This window comes from Taudactylus pleione, unplaced genomic scaffold (assembly GCF_031769625.1).
Source record: "Taudactylus pleione unplaced genomic scaffold, aTauple2 ptg001619l, whole genome shotgun sequence".
NCBI classification, from domain to species: Eukaryota; Metazoa; Chordata; class Amphibia; order Anura; family Myobatrachidae; genus Taudactylus; species Taudactylus pleione.
Window position 1 is genome coordinate 600,403 of NW_028286016.1, and position 22,717 is coordinate 623,119.

At 52.7% G+C, this 22,717-nt stretch overlaps 1 protein-coding gene across 1 annotated transcript in view; it reads left to right on the forward strand.

Moving 5' to 3' along the window:
* LOC148442101 (acid-sensing ion channel 1C-like) overlaps positions 1-22,717 on the forward strand; it is a gene marked incomplete at its 3' end in the record, with an annotated part of 595,053 nt that overhangs the window by 76,167 nt on the left and 496,169 nt on the right. The gene's annotated exons all lie outside the window — the stretch shown is intronic.

A 22,717-nucleotide genomic window follows, 5' to 3' on the forward strand; every position in this document is an offset into this window, starting at 1 on the left:
ATGCTGGGCTGTGCTTACACTGTACGGATATGAGGAGGCAGCAGTGGGTGTCCCTATGCTGGGCTGTGCTTACACTGTACGGATATGAGAAGGCAGCAGTGGGTGTCCCTATACTGGGCTGTGATTACACTGTATGTATATGAGAAGGCAGCAGTGGGTGTCCCTATGCTGGGCTGTGCTTACACTGTACGGATATGAGGAGGCAGCAGTGGGTGTCCCTATGCTGGGCTGTGCTTACACTGTACGGATATGAGAAGGCAGCAGTGGGTGTCCCTATGCTGGGCTGTGATTACACTGTATGTATATGAGAAGGCAGCAGTGGGTGTCCCTATGCTGGGCTGTGATTACACTGTACAGATATGAGGAGGCAGCAGTGGGTGTCCCTATGCTGGGCTGTACTTACACTGTATGTATATGAGAAGGCAGCAGTGGGTGTCCCTATGCTGGGCTGTGCTTACACTGTACGGATATGAGAAGGCAGCAGTGGGTGTCCCTATGCTGGGCTGTGATTACACTGTACAGATATGAGGAGGCAGCAGTGGGTGTCCCTATGCTGGGCTGTACTTACACTGTACGGATATGAGGAGGCAGCAGTGGCGTCCCTATGCTGGGCTGTGCTTACACTGTACAGATATGAGAAGGCAGCAGTGGGCGTCCCTATGCTGGGCTGTACTTACACTGTACGGATATGAGGAGGCAGCATTGGGCGTCACTATGCTGGGCTGTGCTTACACTGTACAGATATGAGAAGGCAGCAGTGGGTGTCCCTATGCTGGGCTGTGCTTACACTGTACAGATATAAGAAGGCAGCTGTGGGCTTCCCTATGCTGGGCTGTGCTTACACTGTACAGATATGAGAAGGCAGCAGTGAGTGTCCCTATGCTGGGCTGTGCTTACACTGTACGGATATGAGAAAGCAGCATTGGGCGTCCCTATGCTGGGCTGTGCTTACACTGTACAGATATGAGAAGGCAGCAGTGGGTGTCCCTATGCTGGGCTGTGCTTACACTGTACAGATATAAGAAGGCAGCAGTGGGCTTCCATATGCTGGGCTGTGCTTACACTGTACAGATATGAGAAGGCAGCAGTGAGTGTCCCTATGCTGGGCTGTGCTTACACTGTACGGATACGAGAAAGCAGCAGTGGGCTTCCCTATGCTGGGCTGTGATTACACTGTACGGATATGACAAGGCAGCAGTGGGCATCCCTATGCTGGGCTGTGCTTACACTGTACGGATATGAGAAGGCAGCAGTGGGCGTCTCTATGCTGGGCTGTGATTACACTGTACAGATATGAGGAGGCAGCAGTGGGCGTCCCTATGCTGGGCTGTACTTACACTGTACGGATATGAGGAGGCTGCAGTGGGTGTCCCTATGCTGGGCTGTGATTACACTGTACAGATATGAGGAGGCAGCAGTGGGTGTCCCTATGCTGGGCTGTGATTACACTGTATGAATATGAGAAGGCAGCAGTGGGCGTCCCTATGCAGGGCCGTGATTACAACGTACTGATATGAGGAGGCAGCAGTGGGGGTCCCTATGCTGGGCTGTGCTTACACTGTACGGATATGAGAAGGCAGCAGTGGGCGTCCCTATGCTGGGCTGTACTTACACTGTACTGATATGAGAAGGCAGCAGTGGGCGTCCCTATGCTGGGCTGTGCTTACAGTGTACGGATATGAGAAGGCAGCAGTGGGTGTCCCTATACTGGGCTGTGATTACACTGTATGGATATGAGAAGGCAGCAATAGGCGTCCCTATGCTGGGCTGTGATTACACTGTAGAGATATGAGAAGGCAGCAGTGGGTGTCCCTATGCTGGGCTGTGATTACACTGTATGGATATGAGAAGGCTGCAATAGGCGTCCCTATGCGGGGCTGTGATTACACTGTAGAGATATGAGAAGGCAGCAGTGGGCGTCCCTATGCTGCGCTGTGATTACACTGTACGGATATGAGGAGGCAGCAGTGGGCGTCCCTATGCTGGGCTGTGCTTACACTGTACGGATATGAGAAGGCAGCAGTGGGTGTCCCTATGCTGGGCTGTGATTACACTGTATGGATATGAGATGGCAGCAGTGGGTGTCCCTATGCTGGGCTGTGCTTACACTGTATGGATATGAGAAGGCAGCAGTGGGCGTCCCTATGCTGGGCTGTGCTTACACTGTACGGATATGAGAAGGCAGCAGTGGGCGTCCCTATGCTGGGCTGTGATTACACTGTATGGATATGAGATGGCAGCAGTGGGTTTCCCTATGCTGGGCTGTGCTTACACTTTATGTATATGAGGAGGCAGCAGTGGGTGTCCCTATGCTGGGCTGTGCTTACACTGTACAGATATGAGGAGGCAGCAGTGGGTGTCCCTATGCTGGGCTGTGATTACACTGTAGAGATATGAGAAGGCAGCAGTGAGCGTCCCTATGCTGGGCTGTGATTACACTGGATGGATATGAGGAGGCAGCAGTGGGCGTCCCTATGCTTGGCTGTGCTTACACTGTACGGATATTAGGAGGCAGCAGTGGGTGTCCATATGCTGGGATGTGCTTACACTGTACGGATATGACAAGGCAGCAGTGGGCATCCCTATGCTGGGCTGTGATTACACTGTATGGATATGAGAAGGCAGCAGTGGGTGTCCATATGCTGGGATGTGCTTACACTGTATGGATATGAGAAGGCAGCAGTGGGCATCCCTATGCTGTGCTGTGATTACACTTTATGTATTTGAGGAGGCAGCAGTGGGTGTCCCTATGCTGGGCTGTGCTTACACTGTACAGATATGAGGAGGCAGCATTGGGTGTCCCTATGCTGGGCTGTGCTTACACTGTACAGATATGAGGAGGCAGCAATGGGTGTCCCTATGCTGGGCTGTGATTACACTGTAGAGATATGAGAAGGCAGCAGTGAGCGTCCCTATGCTGGGCTGTGATTACACTGTACGGATATGAGGAGGCAGCAGGGGGCATCCCTATTCTGGGCTGTGCTTACACTGTACGGATATTTGGAGGCAGCAGTGGGTGTCCCTATGCTGGGCTGTGCTCACACTGTACGGATATGAGAAGGCAGCAGTGGGCGTCCCTATGCTGGGCTGTGATTACACTGTATGGATATGAGAAGGCAGCAGTGGGCGTCCCTATGCTGGGCTGTGCTTACACTGTATGGATATGAGAAGGCAGCAGTGGGCGTCCCTATGCTGGGCTGTGCTTACACTGTACGGATATGAGAAGGCAGCAGTGGGTGTCCCTATGCTGGGCTGTGCTTACACTGTAGAGATATGAGAAGGCAGCAGTGGGCGTCCCTATGCTGGGCTGTGATTACACTGTACAGATATGAGAAGGCAGCAGTGGGCGTCCCTATGCTGGGCTGTGATTACACTGTACGGATATGAGAAGGCAGCAGTGTGCGTCCCTATGCTGGGCTGTGCTTACACTGTATGGATATGAGAAGGCAGCAGTGGGCGTCCCTATGCTGGGCTGGGCTTACACTGTACAGATATGAGAAGGCAGCAGTAGGGGTCCATATGCTGAGCTGTGCTTACACTGTAGAGATATGAGAAGGCAGCAGTGGGCGTCCCTATGCTGGGCTGTACGTACAGTGTACGGATATGAGAAGGCAGCTGTGGGCGTCCCTATGCTGGGCTGTGATTACACTGTACGGATATGAGAAGGCAGCAGTGGGGGTCCCTATGCTGGGCTGTGCTTACACTGTACGGATATGAGAAGGCAGCAGTAGGGGTCCATATGCTGAGCTGTGCTTACACTGTACTGATATGAGAAGGCAGCAGTGAGCGTCCCTATACTGGGCTCTGCTTACACTGTATGTATATGAGAAGGCAGCAGTGGGTGTCCCTATGCTGGGCTATACTTAAACTGTACGGATATGAGAAGGCAGCAGTGGGTGTCCCTATGCTGGGCTGTGCTTACACTGTACAGATATGAGAAGGCAGCAGTGGGCGTCCCTATGCTGGGCTCTACTTACACTGTACGGATATGAGGAGGCAGCAGTGGGCGTCCCTATGATGGGCTGTGCTTACACTGTACAGATATGAGAAGGCAGCAGTGGGTGTCCCTATGCTGGGCTGTGCTTACACTGTACAGATATAAGAAGGCAGCAGTGGGCGTCCCTATGCTGGGCTGTGCTTACACTGTACAGATATGAGAAGGCAGCAGTGGGTGTCCCTATGCTGGGCTGTGCTTACATTGTACAGATATAAGAAGGCAGCAGTGGGTGTCCCTATGCTGGGCTGTGCTTACACTGTACGGATATGAGAAAGCAGCAGTGGGCATCCCTATGCTGGGCTGTGATTACACTGTACAGATATGAGGAGGCAGCAGTGGGCTTCCCTATGCTGGGCTGTGATTACACTGTACAGATATGAGAAGGCAGCAGTGGGCATCCCTATGCTGGGCTGTGATTACACTGTACGGATATGAGAAGGCAGCAGTGGGTGTCCCTATGCTGGGCTGTGCTTACACTGTATGGATATGAGAAGGCAGCAGTGGGCATCCCTATGCTGGGCTGTGCTTACACTGTATGGATATGAGAAAGCAGCAGTGGGCTTCCCTATGCTGGGCTGTGATTACACTGTACAGATATGAGAAGGCAGCAGTGGGCATCCCAATGCTGGGCTGTGATTACACTGTACGGATATGAGAAGGCAGCAGTGGGCGTCCCTATGCTGGGCTGTGCTTACACTGTACGGATATGAGAAGGCAGCAGTGGGCATCCCTATGCTGGGCTGTGCTTACACTGTATGGATATGAGAAAGCAGCAGTGGGCGTCCCTATGCTGGGCTGTGATTACACTGTACAGATATGAGGAGGCAGCAGTGGGCTTCCCTATGCTGGGCTGTGATTACACTGTACAGATATGAGAAGGCAGCAGTGGGCATCCCTATGCTGGGCTGTGATTACACTGTACGGATATGAGAAGGCAGCAGTGGGCGTCCCTATGCTGGGCTGTGCTTACACTGTACAGATAAGAGAAGGCAGCAGTGGGCGTCCCTATGCTGGGCTGGGCTTATACTTTACGGATATGAGAAGGCAGCAGTGGGGGCCCCTATGCTGGGCTCTGCTTACACTGTATGGATATGAGAAGGCAGCAGTGGGCATCCCTATGCTGGGCTGTGCTTACACTGTATGGATATGAGAAAGCAGCAGTGGGCGTCCCTATGCTGGGCTGTGATTACACTGTACAGATATGAGGAGGCAGCAGTGGGCGTCCCTATGCTGGGCTGTGCTTACACTGTACAGATATGAGAAGGCAGCAGTGGGCATCCCTATGCTGGGCTGTGCTTACACTGTATGGATATGAGAAGGCAGCAGTGGGCATCCCTATGCTGGGCTGTGCTTACACTGTATGGATATGAGAAAGCAGCAGTGGGCTTCCCTATGCTGGGCTGTGATTACACTGTACAGATATGAGAAGGCAGCAGTGGGCATCCCTATGCTGGGCTGTGATTACACTGTACGGATATGAGAAGGCAGCAGTGGGCGTCCCTATGCTGGGCTGTGCTTACACTGTACAGATATGAGGAGGCAGCAGTGGGCTTCCCTATGCTGGGCTGTGATTACACTGTACAGATATGAGAAGGCAGCAGTGGGCATCCCTATGCTGGGCTGTGATTACACTGTATGGATATGAGAAGGCAGCAGTGGGCATCCCTATGCTGGGCTGTGCTTACACTGTATGGATATGAGAAAGCAGCAGTGGGCGTCCCTATGCTGGGCTGTGATTACACTGTACAGATATGAGGAGGCAGCAGTGGGCTTCCCTATGCTGGGCTGTGATTACACTGTACAGATATGAGAAGGCAGCAGTGGGCATCCCTATGCTGGGCTGTGATTACACTGTACGGATATGAGAAGGCAGCAGTGGGCGTCCCTATGCTGGGCTGTGATTACACTGTACGGATATGAGAAGGCAGCAGTGGGCGTCCCTATGCTGGGCTGGGCTTACACTGTACAGATATGAGAAGGCTGCTGTGGGCGTCCCTATGCTGGGCTGTGATTACACTGTACGGATATGAGAAGGCAGCAGTGGGCGTCCCTATGCTGGGCTGTACTTACACTGTACAGATATGAGAAGGCAGCAGTGGGTGTCCCTTTGCTGGGCTGTGATTACACTGTACAGATATGAGGAGGCAGCAGTGGGTGTCCCTTTGCTGGGCTGTGATTACACTGTACAGCTATGAGGAGGCAGCAGTGGGTGTCCCTAAGCTGGGCTGTGCTTACACTGTACGGATATGAGAAGGCAGCAGTGGGCTTCCCTATGCTGGGCTGTGCTTACACTGTACAGATATGAGAAGGCAGCAGTGAGTGTCCCTAAGCTGGGCTGTGCTTACACTGTACGGATATGAGAAAGCAGCAGTGGGCATCCCTATGCTGGGCTGTGATTACACTGTACAGATATGAGGAGGCAGCAGTGGGCTTCCCTATGCTGGGCTGTGATTACACTGTACAGATATGAGAAGGCAGCAGTGGGCATCCCTATGCTGGGCTGTGATTACACTGTACGGATATGAGAAGGCAGCAGTGGGCATCCCTATGCTGGGCTGTGCTTACACTGTATGGATATGAGAAGGCAGCAGTGGGCGTCCCTATGCTGGGCTGTGCTTACACTGTACAGATATGAGAAGGCAGCAGTCGGGGTCCCTATGCTGGGCTGTGCTTACACTGTACGGATATGCGAAGGCAACAGTGGGAGTCCCTATGCTGGGCTGTGATTACACTGTACAGATATGAGGAGGCAGCAGTGGGTGTCCCTATGCTGGGCTGTGATTACAACGTACGGATATTAGAAGGTAGCAGTCGGAGTCCCTGTGCTGGGATGTGCTTACACTGTACTGATATGAGGAGGCAGCAGTGGGGGTCCCTATGCTGGGCTGTGCTTACACTGTATGGATATGTGAAGGCAGCAGTGGGCGTCAATATTGCTGGGCTGTGCTTACACTGTACGGATATGAGAAGGCAGCAGTGGTCGTCCCTATGCTGGGCTGTACTTACAGTGTACGGATATGAGAAGGCAGCAGTGGGTGTCCCTATACTGGGCTGTGATTACACTGTATGGATATGAGAAGGCAGCAATAGGCATCTCTATGCTGGGCTGTGATTACACTGTAGAGATATGAGAAAGCAGCAGTGGGTGTCCCTATGCTGGGCTGTGATTACACTGTACGGATATGAGGAGGCAGCAGTGTGTGTCCCTATGCTGGGCTGTGATTACACTGTATGGATATGAGAAGGCAGCAATAGGCGTCCCTATGCTGGGCTGTGATTACACTGTAGAGATATGAGAAGGCAGCAGTGGGAGTCCCTATGCTGGGCTGTGATTACACTGTAGAGATTTGAGGAGGCAGCAGTGAGCGTCCCTATGCTGCGCTGTGATTACACTGTACGGATATGAGAAAGCAGCATTGGGCGTCCCTATGCTGGTCTGTGCTTACACTGTACAGATATGAGAAGGCAGCAGTGGGTGTCCCTATGCTGGGCTGTGCTTACACTGTACGGATATGAGAAAGCAGCAGTGGGCTTCCCTATGCTGGGCTGTGATTACACTGTACAGATATGAGAAGGCAGCAGTGAGTGTCCCTATGCTGGGCTGTGCTTACACTGTACGGATATGAGAAAGCAGCAGTGGGCTTCCCTATGCTGGGCTGTGATTACACTGTACAGATATGAGAAGGCAGCAGTGGGCATCCCTATGCTGGGCTGTGATTACACTGTACGGATATGAGAAGGCAGCAGTGGGCATCCCTATGCTGGGCTGTGCTTACACTGTACGGATATGAGAAGGCAGCAGTGGGCGTCCCTATGCTGGGCTGTGCTTACACTGTACAGATATGAGGAGGCAGCAGTGGATATCCCTATGCTGGGCTGTACTTACACTGTACGGATATGAGGAGGCAGCAGTGGGTGTAACTATGCTGGGCTGTGCTTACACTGTACGGATATGAGGAGGCAGCAGTGGATGTCCCTATGCTGGGCTGTACTTACACTGTACGGATATGAGGAGGCAGCAGTGGGTGTAACTATGCTGGGCTGTGCTTACACTGTACGGATATGAGGAGGCAGCAGTGGATGTCCCTATGCTGGGCTGTACTTACACTGTACGGATATGAGGAGGCAGCAGTGGGCGTCCCTATGCTGGGCTGTGCTTACAGTGTACGGATATGAGAAGGCAGCAGTGGGTGTCCCTATACTGGGCTGTGATTACACTGTATGGATATGAGAAGGCAGCAATAGGCGTCCCTATGCTGGGCTGTGATTACACTGTAGAGATATGAGAAGGCAGCAGTCGGGGTCCCTATGCTGGGCTGTGCTTACACTGTACGGATATGCAAAGGCAACAGTGGGAGTCCCTATGCTGGGCAGTGATTACACTGTACAGATATGAGGAGGCAGCAGTGGGTGTCCCTATGCTGGGCTGTGATTACACTGTATGAATATGAGAAGGCAGCAGTGGGCGTCCCTATGCAGGGCCGTGATTACAACGTACTGATATGAGGAGGCAGCAGTGGGGGTCCCTATGCTGGGCTGTGCTTACACTGTACGGATATGAGAAGGCAGCAGTGGGCGTCCCTATGCTGGGCTGTGCTTACAGTGTACGGATATGAGAAGGCAGCAGTGGGTGTCCCTATACTGGGCTGTGATTACACTGTATGGATATGAGAAGGCAGCAATAGGCGTCCCTATGCTGGGCTGTGATTACACTGTAGAGATATGAGAAGGCAGCAGTGGGTGTCCCTATGCTGGGCTGTGATTACACTGTATGGATATGAGAAGGCTGCAATAGGCGTCCCTATGCGGGGCTGTGATTACACTGTAGAGATATGAGAAGGCAGCAGTGGGCGTACCTATGCTGGGCTGTGATTACACTGTAGAGATATGAGGAGGCAGCAGTGAGCGTCCCTATGCTGCGCTGTGATTACACTGTACGGATATGAGGAGGCAGCAGTGGGCGTCCCTATGCTGGGCTGTGCTTACACTGTACAGATATTAGAAGGTAGCAGTCGGAGTCCCTGTGCTGGGATGTGCTTACACTGTACTGATATGAGGAGGCAGCAGTGGGGGTCCCTATGCTGGGCTGTGCTTACACTGTATGGATATGTGAAGGCAGCAGTGGGCGTCAATATTGCTGGGCTGTGCTTACACTGTACGGATATGAGAAGGCAGCAGTGGTCGTCCCTATGCTGGGCTGTACTTACAGTGTATGGATATGAGAAGGCAGCAGTGGGTGTCCCTATGCTGGGCTGTGATTACACTGTATGGATATGAGATGGCAGCAGTGGGTGTCCCTATGCTGGGCTGTGCTTACACTGTATGGATATGAGATGGCAGCAGTGGGTGTCCCTATGCTGGGCTGTGCTTACACTGTATGGATATGAGATGGCAGCAGTGGGTGTCCCTATGCTGGGCTGTGCTTACACTTTATGTATATGAGGAGGCAGCAGTGGGTGTCCCTATGCTGGGCTGTGCTTACACTGTACAGATATGAGGAGGCAGCATTGGGTGTCCCTATGCTGGGCTGTGCTTACACTGTACAGATATGAGAAGGCAGCAGTGGGCGTCCCTATGCTGGGCTGTGCTTACACTGTACAGATATGAGGAGGCAGCATTGGGTGTCCCTATGCTGGGCTGTGCTTACACTGTAGAGATATGAGAAGGCAGCAGTGAGCGTCCCTATGTTGGGCTGTGATTACACTGTATGGATATGAGGAGGCAGCAGTGGGTGTCCATATGCTGGGATGTGCTTACACTGTACGGATATGACAAGGCAGCAGTGGGCATCCCTATGCTGTGCTGTGATTACACTTTATGTATTTGAGGAGGCAGCAGTGGGTGTCCCTATGCTGGGCTGTGCTTACACTGTATGGATATGAGAAGGCAGCAGTGGGCATCCCTATGCTGGGCTGTGCTTACACTGTATGGATACGAGAAAGCAGCAGTGGGCTTCCCTATGCTGGGCTGTGATTACACTGTACAGATATGAGAAGGCAGCAGTGGGCATCCCTATGCTGGGCTGTGATTACACTGTACGGATATGAGAAGGCAGCAGTGTGCGTCCCTATGCTGGGCTGTGCTTACACTGTACAGATATGAGGAGGCAGCAGTGGGCTTCCCTATGCTGGGCTGTGATTACACTGTACAGATATGAGAAGGCAGCAGTGGGCATCCCTATGCTGGGCTGTGATTACACTGTACGGATATGAGAAGGCAGCAGTGGGTGTCCCTATGCTGGGCTGTGCTTACACTGTATGGATATGAGAAGGCAGCAGTGGGCATCCCTATGCTGGGCTGTGCTTACACTGTATGGATATGAGAAAGCAGCAGTGGGCGTCCCTATGCTGGGCTGTGATTACACTGTACAGATATGAGGAGGCAGCAGTGGGCTTCCCTATGCTGGGCTGTGATTACACTGTACAGATATGAGAAGGCAGCAGTGGGCATCCCTATGCTGGGCTGTGATTACACTGTACGGATATGAGAAGGCAGCAGTGGGCGTCCCTATGCTGGGCTGTGATTACACTGTACGGATATGAGAAGGCAGCAGTGGGCGTCCCTATGCTGGGCTGGGCTTACACTGTACAGATATGAGAAGGCTGCTGTGGGCGTCCCTATGCTGGGCTGTGATTACACTGTACGGATATGAGAAGGCAGCAGTGGGCGTCCCTATGCTGGGCTGTACTTACACTGTACGGATATGAGGAGGCAGCATTGGGCGTCCCTATGCTGGGCTGTGCTTACACTGTACAGATATGAGAAGGCAGCAGTGGGTGTCCCTATGCTGGGCTGTGCTTACACTGTACAGATATAAGAAGGCAGCAGTGGGCTTCCCTATGCTGGGCTGTGCTTACACTGTACAGATATGAGGAGGCAGCAGTGGGTGTCCCTATGCTGGGCTGTGATTACACTGTACAGATATGAGGAGGCAGCAGTGGGCTTCCCTATGCTGGGCTGTGATTACACTGTACAGATATGAGAAGGCAGCAGTGGGCATCCCTATGCTGGGCTGTGATTACACTGTACGGATATGAGAAGGCAGCAGTGGGCATCCCTATGCTGGGCTGTGCTTACACTGTATGGATATGAGAAGGCAGCAGTGGGCGTCCCTATGCTGGGCTGTGCTTACACTGTACAGATATGAGAAGGCAGCAGTCGGGGTCCCTATGCTGGGCTGTGCTTACACTGTACGGATATGCGAAGGCAACAGTGGGAGTCCCTATGCTTGGCTGTGATTACACTGTACAGATATGAGGAGGCAGCAGTGGGTGTCCCTATGCTGGGCTGTGATTACACTGTATGGATATGAGTAGGCAGCAGTGGGCGTCCCTATGCAGGGCCGTGATTACAACGTACGGATATTAGAAGGTAGCAGTCGGAGTCCCTGTGCTGGGATGTGCTTACACTGTACTGATATGAGGAGGCAGCAGTGGGGGTCCCTATGCTGGGCTGTGATTACACTGTACGGATATGAGAAGGCAGCAGTGGATGTCCCTATGCTGGGCTGTGCTTACACTGTATGGATATGTGAAGGCAGCAGTGGTCGTCCCTATGCTGGGCTGTACTTACAGTGTACGGAAATGAGAAGGCAGCAGTGGGTGTCCCTATACTGGGCTGTGATTACACTGTATGGATATGAGAAGGCAGCAATAGGCATCTCTATGCTGGGCTGTGATTACACTGTAGAGATATGAGAAGGCAGCAGTGGGTGTCCCTATGCTGGGCTGTGATTACACTGTACGGATATGAGGAGGCAGCAGTGGGTGTCCCTATGCTGGGCTGTGATTACACTGTAGAGATATGAGAAGGCAGCAGTGGGAGTCCCTATGCTGCGCTGTGATTACACTGTACGGATATGAGAAAGCAGCATTGGGCGTCCCTATGCTGGGCTGTGCTTACACTGTACGGATATGAGAAAGCAGCAGTGGGCTTCCCTATGCTGGGCTGTGATTACACTGTACAGATATGAGAAGGCAGCAGTGAGTGTCCCTATGCTGGGCTGTGATTACACTGTACAGATATGAGAAGGCAGCAGTGGGCATCCCTATGCTGGGCTGTGATTACACTGTACGGATATGAGAAGGCAGCAGTGGGCATCCCTATGCTGGGCTGTGCTTACACTGTACGGTTATGAGAAGGCAGCAGTGGGCGTCCCTATGCTGGGCTGTGCTTACACTGTACAGATATGAGAAGGCAGCAGTGGGCGTCCCTATGCTGGGCTGTGATTACACTGTACGGATATGAGAAGGCAGCAGTGGGCGTCCCTATGCTGGGCTGGGCTTACACTGTACAGATATGAGAAGGCTGCTGTGGGCGTCCCTATGCTGGGCTGTGATTACACTGTACGGATATGAGAAGGCAGCAGTGGGCGTCCCTATGCTGGGCTGTACTTACACTGTACGGATATGAGGAGGCAGCATTGGGCGTCCCTATGCTGGGCTGTGCTTACACTGTACAGATATGAGAAGGCAGCAGTGAGTGTCCCTAAGCTGGGCTGTGCTTACACTGTACGGATATGAGAAAGCAGCAGTGGGCATCCCTATGCTGGGCTGTGATTACACTGTACAGATATGAGGAGGCAGCAGTGGGCTTCCCTATGCTGGGCTGTGATTACACTGTACAGATATGAGAAGGCAGCAGTGGGCATCCCTATGCTGGGCTGTGATTACACTGTACGGATATGAGAAGGCAGCAGTGGGCATCCCTATGCTGGGCTGTGCTTACACTGTATGGATATGAGAAGGCAGCAGTGGGCGTCCCTATGCTGGGCTGTGCTTACACTGTACAGATATGAGAAGGCAGCAGTCGGGGTCCCTATGCTGGGCTGTGCTTACACTGTATGGATATGCGAAGGCAACAGTGGGAGTCCCTATGCTGGGCTGTGATTACACTGTACAGATATGAGGAGGCAGCAGTGGGTGTCCCTATGCTGGGCTGTGATTACACTGTATGGATATGAGTAGGCAGCAGTGGGCGTCCCTATGCAGGGCCGTGATTACAACGTACGGATATTAGAAGGTAGCAGTCGGAGTCCCTGTGCTGGGATGTGCTTACACTGTACTGATATGAGGAGGCAGCAGTGGGGGTCCCTATGCTGGGCTGTGATTACACTGTACGGATATGAGAAGGCAGCAGTGGATGTCCCTATGCTGGGCTGTGCTTACACTGTATGGATATGTGAAGGCAGCAGTGGGCGTCAATATTGCTGGGCTGTGCTTACACTGTACGGATATGAGAAGGCAGCAGTGGTCGTCCCTATGCTGGGCTGTGCTTACACTGTATGGATATGTGAAGGCAGCAGTGGGCGTCAATATTGCTGGGCTGTGCTTACACTGTACGGATATGAGAAGGCAGCAGTGGATGTCCCTATGCTGGGCTGTGCTTACACTGTATGGATATGTGAAGGCAGCAGTGGGCGTCAATATTGCTGGGCTGTGCTTACACTGTACGGATATGAGAAGGCAGCAGTGGTCGTCCCTATGCTGGGCTGTGCTTACAGTGTACGGATATGAGAAGGCAGCAGTGGGTGTCCCTATACTGGGCTGTGATTACACTGTATGGATATGAGAAGGCAGCAATAGGCATCTCTATGCTGGGCTGTGATTACACTGTAGAGATATGAGAAGGCAGCAGTGGGTGTCCCTATGCTGGGCTGTGATTACACTGTACGGATATGAGGAGGCAGCAGTGGGTGTCCCTATGCTGGGCTGTGATTACACTGTATGGATATGAGAAGGCAGCAATAGGCGTCCCTATGCTGGGCTGTGATTACACTGTAGAGATATGAGAAGGCAGCAGTGGGAGTCCCTATGCTGGGCTGTGATTACACTGTAGAGATTTGAGGAGGCAGCAGTGAGCGTCCCTATGCTGCGCTGTGATTACACTGTACGGATATCAGAAGGCAGCAGTGGGTGTCCCTATGCTGGGCTGTACTTACACTGTACGGATATGATAAAGCAGCAGTGGGCTTCCCTATGCTGGGCTGTGATTACACTGTACAGATATGAGAAGGCAGCAGTGAGTGTCCCTATGCTGGGCTGTGCTTACACTGTACGGATATGAGAAAGCAGCAGTGGGCTTCCCTATGCTGGGCTGTGATTACACTGTACAGATATGAGAAGGCAGCAGTGGGCATCCCTATGCTGGGCTGTGATTACACTGTACGGATATGAGAAGGCAGCAGTGGGCATCCCTATGCTGGGCTGTGCTTACACTGTACGGATATGAGAAGGCAGCAGTGGGCGTCCCTATGCTGGGCTGTGCTTACACTGTACAGATATGAGAAGGCAGCAGTGGGTGTCCCTATGCTGGGCTGTACTTACACTGTACGGATATGAGGAGGCAGCAGTGGGTGTAACTATGCTGGGCTGTGCTTACACTGTATAGATATGAGGAGGCAGCAGTGGATGTCCCTATGCTGGGCTGTACTTACACTTTACGGATATGAGGAGGCAGCAGTGGGTGTAACTATGCTGGGCTGTGCTTACACTGTACAGATATGAGAAGGCAGCAGTCGGGGTCCCTATGCTGGGCTGTACTTACACTGTACTGATATGAGAAGGCAGCAGTGGGCGTCCCTATGCTGGGCTGTGCTTACAGTGTACGGATATGAGAAGGCAGCAGTGGGTGTCCCTATACTGGGCTGTGATTACACTGTATGGATATGAGAAGGCAGCAATAGGCGTCCCTATGCTGGGCTGTGATTACACTGTAGAGATATGAGAAGGCAGCAGTGGGTGTCCCTATGCTGGGCTGTGATTACACTTTCTGTATTTGAGGAGGCAGCAGTGGGTGTCCCTATGCTGGGCTGTGCTTGCACTGTATGGATATGAGAATTCAGCAGTGGGTGTCCCTATGCTGGGCTGTGCTTACACTGTACAGATATGAGGAGGCAGCATTGGGTGTCCCTATGCTGGGCTGTGCTTACACTGTACGGATATTTGGAGGCAGCAATGGGTGTCCCTATGCTGGGCTGTGCTTACACTGTACGGATATGAGAAGGCAGCAGTGGGCGTCCCTATGCTGGGCTGTGATTACACTGTATGGATATGAGAAGGCAGCAGTGGGCGTCCCTATGCTGGGCTGTGCTTACACTGTATGGATATGAGAAGGCAGCAGTGGGCGTCCCTATGCTGGGCTGTGCTTACACTGTACGGATATGAGAAGGCAGCAGTGGGTGTCCCTATGCTGGGCTGTGCTTACACTGTACGGATATGAGAAGGCAGCAGTGGGCGTCCCTATGCTGGGCTGTGATTACACTGTACAGATATGAGAAGGCAGCAGTGTGCGTCCCTATGCTGGGCTGTGATTACACTGTACGGATATGAGAAGGCAGCAGTGTGCGTCCCTATGCTGGGCTGTGCTTACACTGTATGGATATGAGAAGGCAGCAGTGGGTGTCCCTATGCTGGGCTGGGCTTACACTGTACAGATATGAGAAGGCAGCTGTGGGCGTCCCTATGCTGGGCTGTGATTACACTGTACGGATATGAGAAGGCAGCAGTGGGCGTCCCTATGCTGGGCTGTGCTTACACTGTAAGGATATGAGGAGGCAGCAGTGGGCGTCCCTATGCTGGGCTGTGATTACACTGTACGGATATGAGAAGGCAGCAGTGGGGTCCCTATGCTGGGCTGTGCTTACACTGTACGGATATGAGAAGGCAGCAGTAGGGGTCCATATGCTGAGCTGTGCTTACACTGTACTGATATGAGGAGGCAGCAGTGAGCGTCCCTATACTGGGCTCTGCTTACTCTGTATGTATATGAGAAGGCAGCAGTGGGTGTCCCTATGCTGGGCTGTGCTTACACTGTACAGATATGAGGAGGCAGCAGTGGGTGTCCCTATGCTGGGCTATACTTATACTGTACGGATATGAGGAGGCAGCAGTGGCGTCCCTATGCTGGGCTGTACTTACACTGTACGGATATGAGGAGGCAGCAGTGGGCGTCCCTATGCTGGGCTGTTCTTACACTGTACAGATATGAGAAGGCAGCAGTGGGTGTCCCTATGCTGGGCTGTGCTTACACTGTACAGATATAAGAAGGCAGCAGTGGGCGTCCCTATGCTGGGCTGTGCTTACACTGTACAGATATGAGAAGGCAGCAGTGGTTGTCCCTATGCTGGGCTGTGCTTACACTGTACAGATATGAGAAGGCAGCAGTGGGCGTCCCTATGCTGGGCTGTGCTTACACTGTACAGATATGAGAAGGCAGCAGTGGGCGTCCCTATGCTGGGCTGTGCTTACACTGTACAGATATAAGAAGGCAGCAGTGGGCGTCCCTATGCTGGGCTGTGCTTACACTGTACAGATATGAGAAAGCAGCAGTGGGCGTCTCTATGCTGGGCTGTGATTACACTGTACAGATATGAGGAGGCAGCATTGGGTGTCCCTATGCTGGGCTGTGCTTACACTTTGTGTATATGAGGAGGCAGCAGTGGGTGTCCCTATGCTGGGCTGTGCTTGCACTGTATGGATATGAGAAGGCAGCATTGGGTGTCCCTATGCTGGGCTGTGCTTACACTGTACAGATATGAGAAGGCAGCATTGGGTGTCCCTATGCTGGGCTGTGCTTACACTGTACAGATATGAGGAGGCAGCATTGGGTGTCCCTATGCTGGGCTGTGATTACACTGTAGAGATATGAGAAGGCAGCAGTGAGCGTCCCTATGCTGGGCTGTGATTACACTGTACGGATATGAGGAGGCAGCAGTGAGTGTCCCGATGCTGGGCTGTGCTTACACTGTACGGATATGAGAAAGCAGCAGTGGGCGTCTCTATGCTGGGCTGTGATTACACTGTACAGATATGAGGAGGCAGCATTGGGTGTCCCTATGCTGGGCTGTGCTTACACTTTGTGTATATGAGGAGGCAGCAGTGGGTGTCCCTATGCTGGGCTGTGCTTGCACTGTATGGATATGAGAAGGCAGCATTGGGTGTCCCTATGCTGGGCTGTGCTTACACTGTACAGATATGAGAAGGCAGCATTGGGTGTCCCTATGCTGGGCTGTGCTTACACTGTACAGATATGAGGAGGCAGCATTGGGTGTCCCTATGCTGGGCTGTGATTACACTGTAGAGATATGAGAAGGCAGCAGTGAGCGTCCCTATGCTGGGCTGTGATTACACTGTACGGATATGAGGAGGCAGCAGGGGGCATCCCTATGCTGGGCTGTGCTTACACTGTACGGATATGAGGAGGCAGCAGTGGGTGTCCCTATGCTGGGCTGTGCTTACACTGTACGGATATGAGAAGGCAGCAGTGGGTGTCCCTATGTTGGGCTGTGATTACACTGTACGGATATGAGAAGGCAGCAGTGGGCGTCCCTATGCTGGGCTGTGATTACACTGTATGGATATGAGAAGGCAGCAGTGGGCGTCCCTATGCTGGGCTGTGATTACACTGTATGGATATGAGAAGGCAGCAGTGGGCGTCCCTATGCTGGGCTGTGCTTACAGTGTATGGATATGAGAAGGCAGCAGTGGGCGTCCCTATGCTGTGCTGTGATTACACTGTACGGATATGAGAAGGCAGCAGTGTGCGTCCCTATGCTGGGCTGTGATTACACTGTACGGATATGAGAAGGCAGCAGTGTGCGTCCCTATGCTGGGCTGTGCTTACAGTGTATGGATATGAGAAGGCAGCAGTGGGCGTCCCTATGCTGTGCTGTGATTACACTGTACGGATATGAGAAGGCAGCATTGGGTGTCCCTATGCTGGGCTGTGATTACACTGTAGAGATATGATAAGGCAGCAGTGGGCGAACCTATGCTGGGCTGTGATTACACTGTAGAGATATGAGAAGGCAGCAGTGAGCGTCCCTATGCTGGGCTGTGATTACACTGTATGGATATGAGAAGGCAGCAGTGGGCGTCCCTATGCTGGGCTGTGCTTACACTGTACGTATATGAGGAGGCAGCAGTGGGTGTCCCTATGCTGGGCTGTGCTTACACTGTACGTATATGAGGAGGCAGCAGTGGGTGTCCCTATGCTGGGCTGTGCTTACACTGTACGGATATGAGAAGGCAGCAGTGGGCGTCCCTATGCTGGGCTGTGCTTACAGTGTATGGATATGAGAAGGCAGCAGTGGGCGTCCCTATGCTGTGCTGTGATTACACTGTACGGATATGAGAAGGCAGCATTGGGGGTCCCTATGCTGGGCTGTGCTTACACTGTAGAGATATGAGAAGGCAGCAGTGGGCGAACCTATGCTGGGCTGTGATTACACTGTAGAGATATGAGAAGGCAGCAGTGAGCGTCCCTATGCTGGGCCGTGATTACACTGTACGGATATGAGAAGGCAGCAGTGAGCGTCCCTATGCTGGGCTGTGCTTACACTGTACGGATATGAGGAGGCAGCAGTGGGCGAACCTATGCTGGGCTGTGATTACACTGTATGGATATGAGAAGGCAGCAGTGGGCGTCCCTATGCTGGGCTGTGATTACACTGTATGGATATGAGAAGGCAGCAGTGGGCGTCCCTATGCTGGGCTGTGATTACACTGTACGGATATGAGAAGGCAGCAGTGAGCGTCCCTATGCTGGGCTGTGATTACACTGTACGGATATGAGAAGGCAGCAGTAGGGGTCCATATGCTGAGCTGTGCTTACACTGTACTGATATGAGAAGGCAGCAGTGGGCGTCCCTATGCTGGGCTGTGCTTACACTGTACTGATATGAGAAGGCAGCAGTGGGCGTCCCTATGCTGGGCTGTGCTTACACTGTACGGATATGAGAAGGCAGCAGTGGGCGTCCCTATGCTGGGCTGTACTTACACTGTACGGATATGAGGAGGCAGCAGTGGCGTCCCTATGCTGGGCTGTACTTACACTGTACGGATATGAGGAGGCAGCATTGGGCGTCCCTATGCTGGGCTGTGCTTACACTGTAAGGATATGAGGAGGCAGCAGTAGGCGTCCCTATGCTGGGCTGTGATTACACTGTACGGATATGAGAAGGCAGCAGTGGGGGTCCCTATGCTGGGCTGTGCTTACACTGTACGGATATGAGAAGGCAGCAGTAGGGGTCCATATGCTGAGCTGTGCTTACACTGTACTGATATGAGAAGGCAGCAGTGGGCGTCCCTATGCTGGGCTGTGCTTACACTGTACGGATATGAGAAGGCAGCAGTGGGTGTCCCTATGCTGGGCTGTGCTTACACTGTACAGATATGAGAAGGCAGCAGTGGGCGTCCCTATGCTGGGCTGTACTTACACTGTACGGATATGAGGAGGCAGCATTGGGCGTCCCTATGCTGGGCTGTGCTTACACTGTACAGATATGAGAAGGCAGCAGTGGGTGTCCCTATGCTGGGCTGTGCTTACACTGTACAGATATAAGAAGGCAGCTGTGGGCTTCCCTATGCTGGGCTGTGCTTACACTGTACAGATATGAGAAGGCAGCAGTGAGTGTCCCTATGCTGGGCTGTGCTTACACTGTACGGATATGAGAAAGCAGCATTGGGCGTCCCTATGCTGGGCTGTGCTTACACTGTACAGATATAAGAAGGCAGCTGTGGGCTTCCCTATGCTGGGCTGTGCTTACACTGTACAGATATGAGAAGGCAGCAGTGAGTGTCCCTATGCTGGGCTGTGCTTACACTGTACAGATATGAGAAGGCAGCAGTGGGTGTCCCTATGCTGGGCTGTGCTTACACTGTACAGATATAAGAAGGCAGCAGTGGGCTTCCCTATGCTGGGCTGTGCTTACACTGTACAGATATGAGAAGGCAGCAGTGAGTGTCCCTATGCTGGGCTGTGCTTACACTGTACGGATATGAGAAAGCAGCAGTGGGCTTCCCTATGCTGGGCTGTGATTACACTGTACAGATATGAGAAGGCAGCAGTGGCCATCCCTATGCTGGGCTGTGATTACACTGTACGGATATGACAAGGCAGCAGTGGGCAACCCTATGCTGGGCTGTGCTTACACTGTTCAGATATGAGGAGGCAGCAGTGGGCGTCCCTATGCTGGGCTGTACTTACACTGTACGGATATGAGGAGGCAGCAGTGGGTGTAACTATGCTGGGCTGTGATTACACTGTACGGATATGAGTAGGCAGCAGTGGGTGTAACTATGCTGGGCTGTGCTTACACTGTACGGATATGAGGAGGCAGCAGTGGGTGTCCCTATGCTGGGCTGTGATTACACTGTACAGATATGAGGAGGCAGCAGTGGGTGTCCCTATGCTGGGCTGTGATTACACTGTATGGATATGAGAAGGCAGCAGTGGGCGTCCCTATGCAGGGCCGTGATTACAACGTACTGATATGAGGAGGCAGCAGTGGATGTCCCTATGCTGGGCTGTGCTTACACTGTACGGATATGAGAAGGCAGCAGTGGGCGTCCCTATGCTGGGCTGTACTTACACTGTACTGATATGAGAAGGCAGCAGTGGGTGTCCCTATACTGGGCTGTGATTACACTGTATGGATATGAGAAGGCAGCAATAGGCGTCCCTATGCTGGGCTGTGATTACACTGTAGAGATATGAGAAGGCAGCAGTGGGTGTCCCTATACTGGGCTGTGATTACACTGTATGGATATGAGAAGGCAGCAATAGGCGTCCCTATGCTGGGCTGTGATTACACTGTAGAGATATGAGAAGGCAGCAGTGGGCGTACCTATGCTGGGCTGTGATTACACTGTAGAGATATGAGAAGGCAGCAGTGAGCGTCCCTATGCTGGGCTGTGATTACACTGTACGGATATGAGGAGGCAGCAGTGGGCGTCCCTATGCTGGGCTGTGCTTACACTGTACGGATATGAGAAGGCAGCAGTGGGTGTCCCTATGCTGGGCTGTGCTTACACTGTATGGATATGAGAAGGCAGCAGTGGGCGTCCCTATGCTGGGCTGTGCTTACACTGTACGGATATGAGAAGGCAGCAGTGGGCGTCCCTATGCTGGGCTGTGATTACACTGTATGGATATGAGATGGCAGCAGTGGGTTTCCCTATGCTGGGCTGTGCTTACACTTTATGTATGTGAGGAGGCAGCAGTGGGTGTCCCTATGCTGGGCTGTGCTTACACTGTACAGATATGAGGAGGCAGCATTGGGTGTCCCTATGCTGGGCTGTGCTTACACTGTACAGATATGAGGAGGCAGCAGTGGGTGTCCCTATGCTGGGCTGTGATTACACTGTAGAGATATGAGAAGGCAGCAGTGGGCGTCCCTATGCTGGGCTGTGATTACACTGTATGGATATGAGAAGGCAGCAGTGGGCGTCCCTATACAGGGCTGTGCTTACACTGTACAGATATGAGGAGGCAGCATTGGGTGTCCCTATGCTGTGCTGTGATTACACTTTATGTATTTGAGGAGGCAGCAGTGGGTGTCCCTATGCTGGGCTGTGCTTGCACTGTATGGATATGAGGAGGCAGCATTGGGTGTCCCTATGCTGGGCTGTGCTTACACTGTACAGATATGAGGAGGCAGCAATGGGTGTCCCTATGCTGGGCTGTGATTACACTGTAGAGATATGAGAAGGCAGCAGTGGGCGAACCTATGCTGGGCTGTGATTACACTGTAGAGATATGAGAAGGCAGCAGTGAGCGTCCCTATGCTGGGCTGTGATTACACTGTACGGATATGAGGAGGCAGCAGGGGGCATCCCTATGCTGGGCTGTGCTTACACTGTACGGATATTTGGAGGCAGCAGTGGGTGTCCCTATGCTGGGCTGTGCTTACACTGTACGGATATGAGAAGGCAGCAGTGGGCGTCCCTATGCTGGGCTGTGATTACACTGTATGGATATGAGAAGGCAGCAGTGTGCGTCCCTATGCTGGGCTGTGCTTACACTGTATGGATATGAGAAGGCAGCAGTGGGCGTCCCTATGCTGGGCTGTGCTTACACGGTACGGATATGAGAAGGCAGCAGTGGGTGTCCCTATGCTGGGCTGTGCTTACACTGTAGAGATATGAGAAGGCAGCAGTGGGCGTCCCTATGCTGGGCTGTGATTACACTGTACAGATATGAGAAGGCAGCAGTGGGCGTCCCTATGCTGGGCTGTGATTACACTGTACGGATATGAGAAGGCAGCAGTGTGCGTCCCTATGCTGGGCTGTGCTTACACTGTATGGATATGAGAAGGCAGCAGTGGGCGTCCAAATGCTGAGCTGTGCTTACACTGTAGAGATATGAGAAGGCAGCAGTGGGCGTCCCTATGCTGGGCTGTACGTACAGTGTACGGATATGAGAAGGCAGCTGTGGGCGTCCCTATGCTGGGCTGTGATTACACTGTACGGATATGAGAAGGCAGCAGTGTGCGTCCCTATGCTGGGCTGTGATTACACTGTACGGATATGAGAAGGCAGCAGTGTGCGTCCCTATGCTGGGCTGTGATTACACTGTACGGATCTGAGAAGGCAGCAGTAGGGGTCCATATGCTGAGCTGTGCTTACACTGTACTGATATGAGAAGGCAGCAGTGAGCGTCCCTATACTGGGCTCTGCTTACACTGTATGTATATGAGAAGGCAGCAGTGGGTGTCCCTATGCTGGGCTGTGCTTACACTGTACAGATATGAGGAGGCAGCAGTGGGTGTCCCTATGCTGGGCTGTGCTTACACTGTACAGATATGAGAAGGCAGCAGTGGGCGTCCCTATGCTGGGCTCTACTTACACTGTACGGATTTGAGGAGGCAGCAGTGGGCGTCCCTATGATGGGCTGTGCTTACACTGTACAGATATGAGAAGGCAGCAGTGGGTGTCCCTA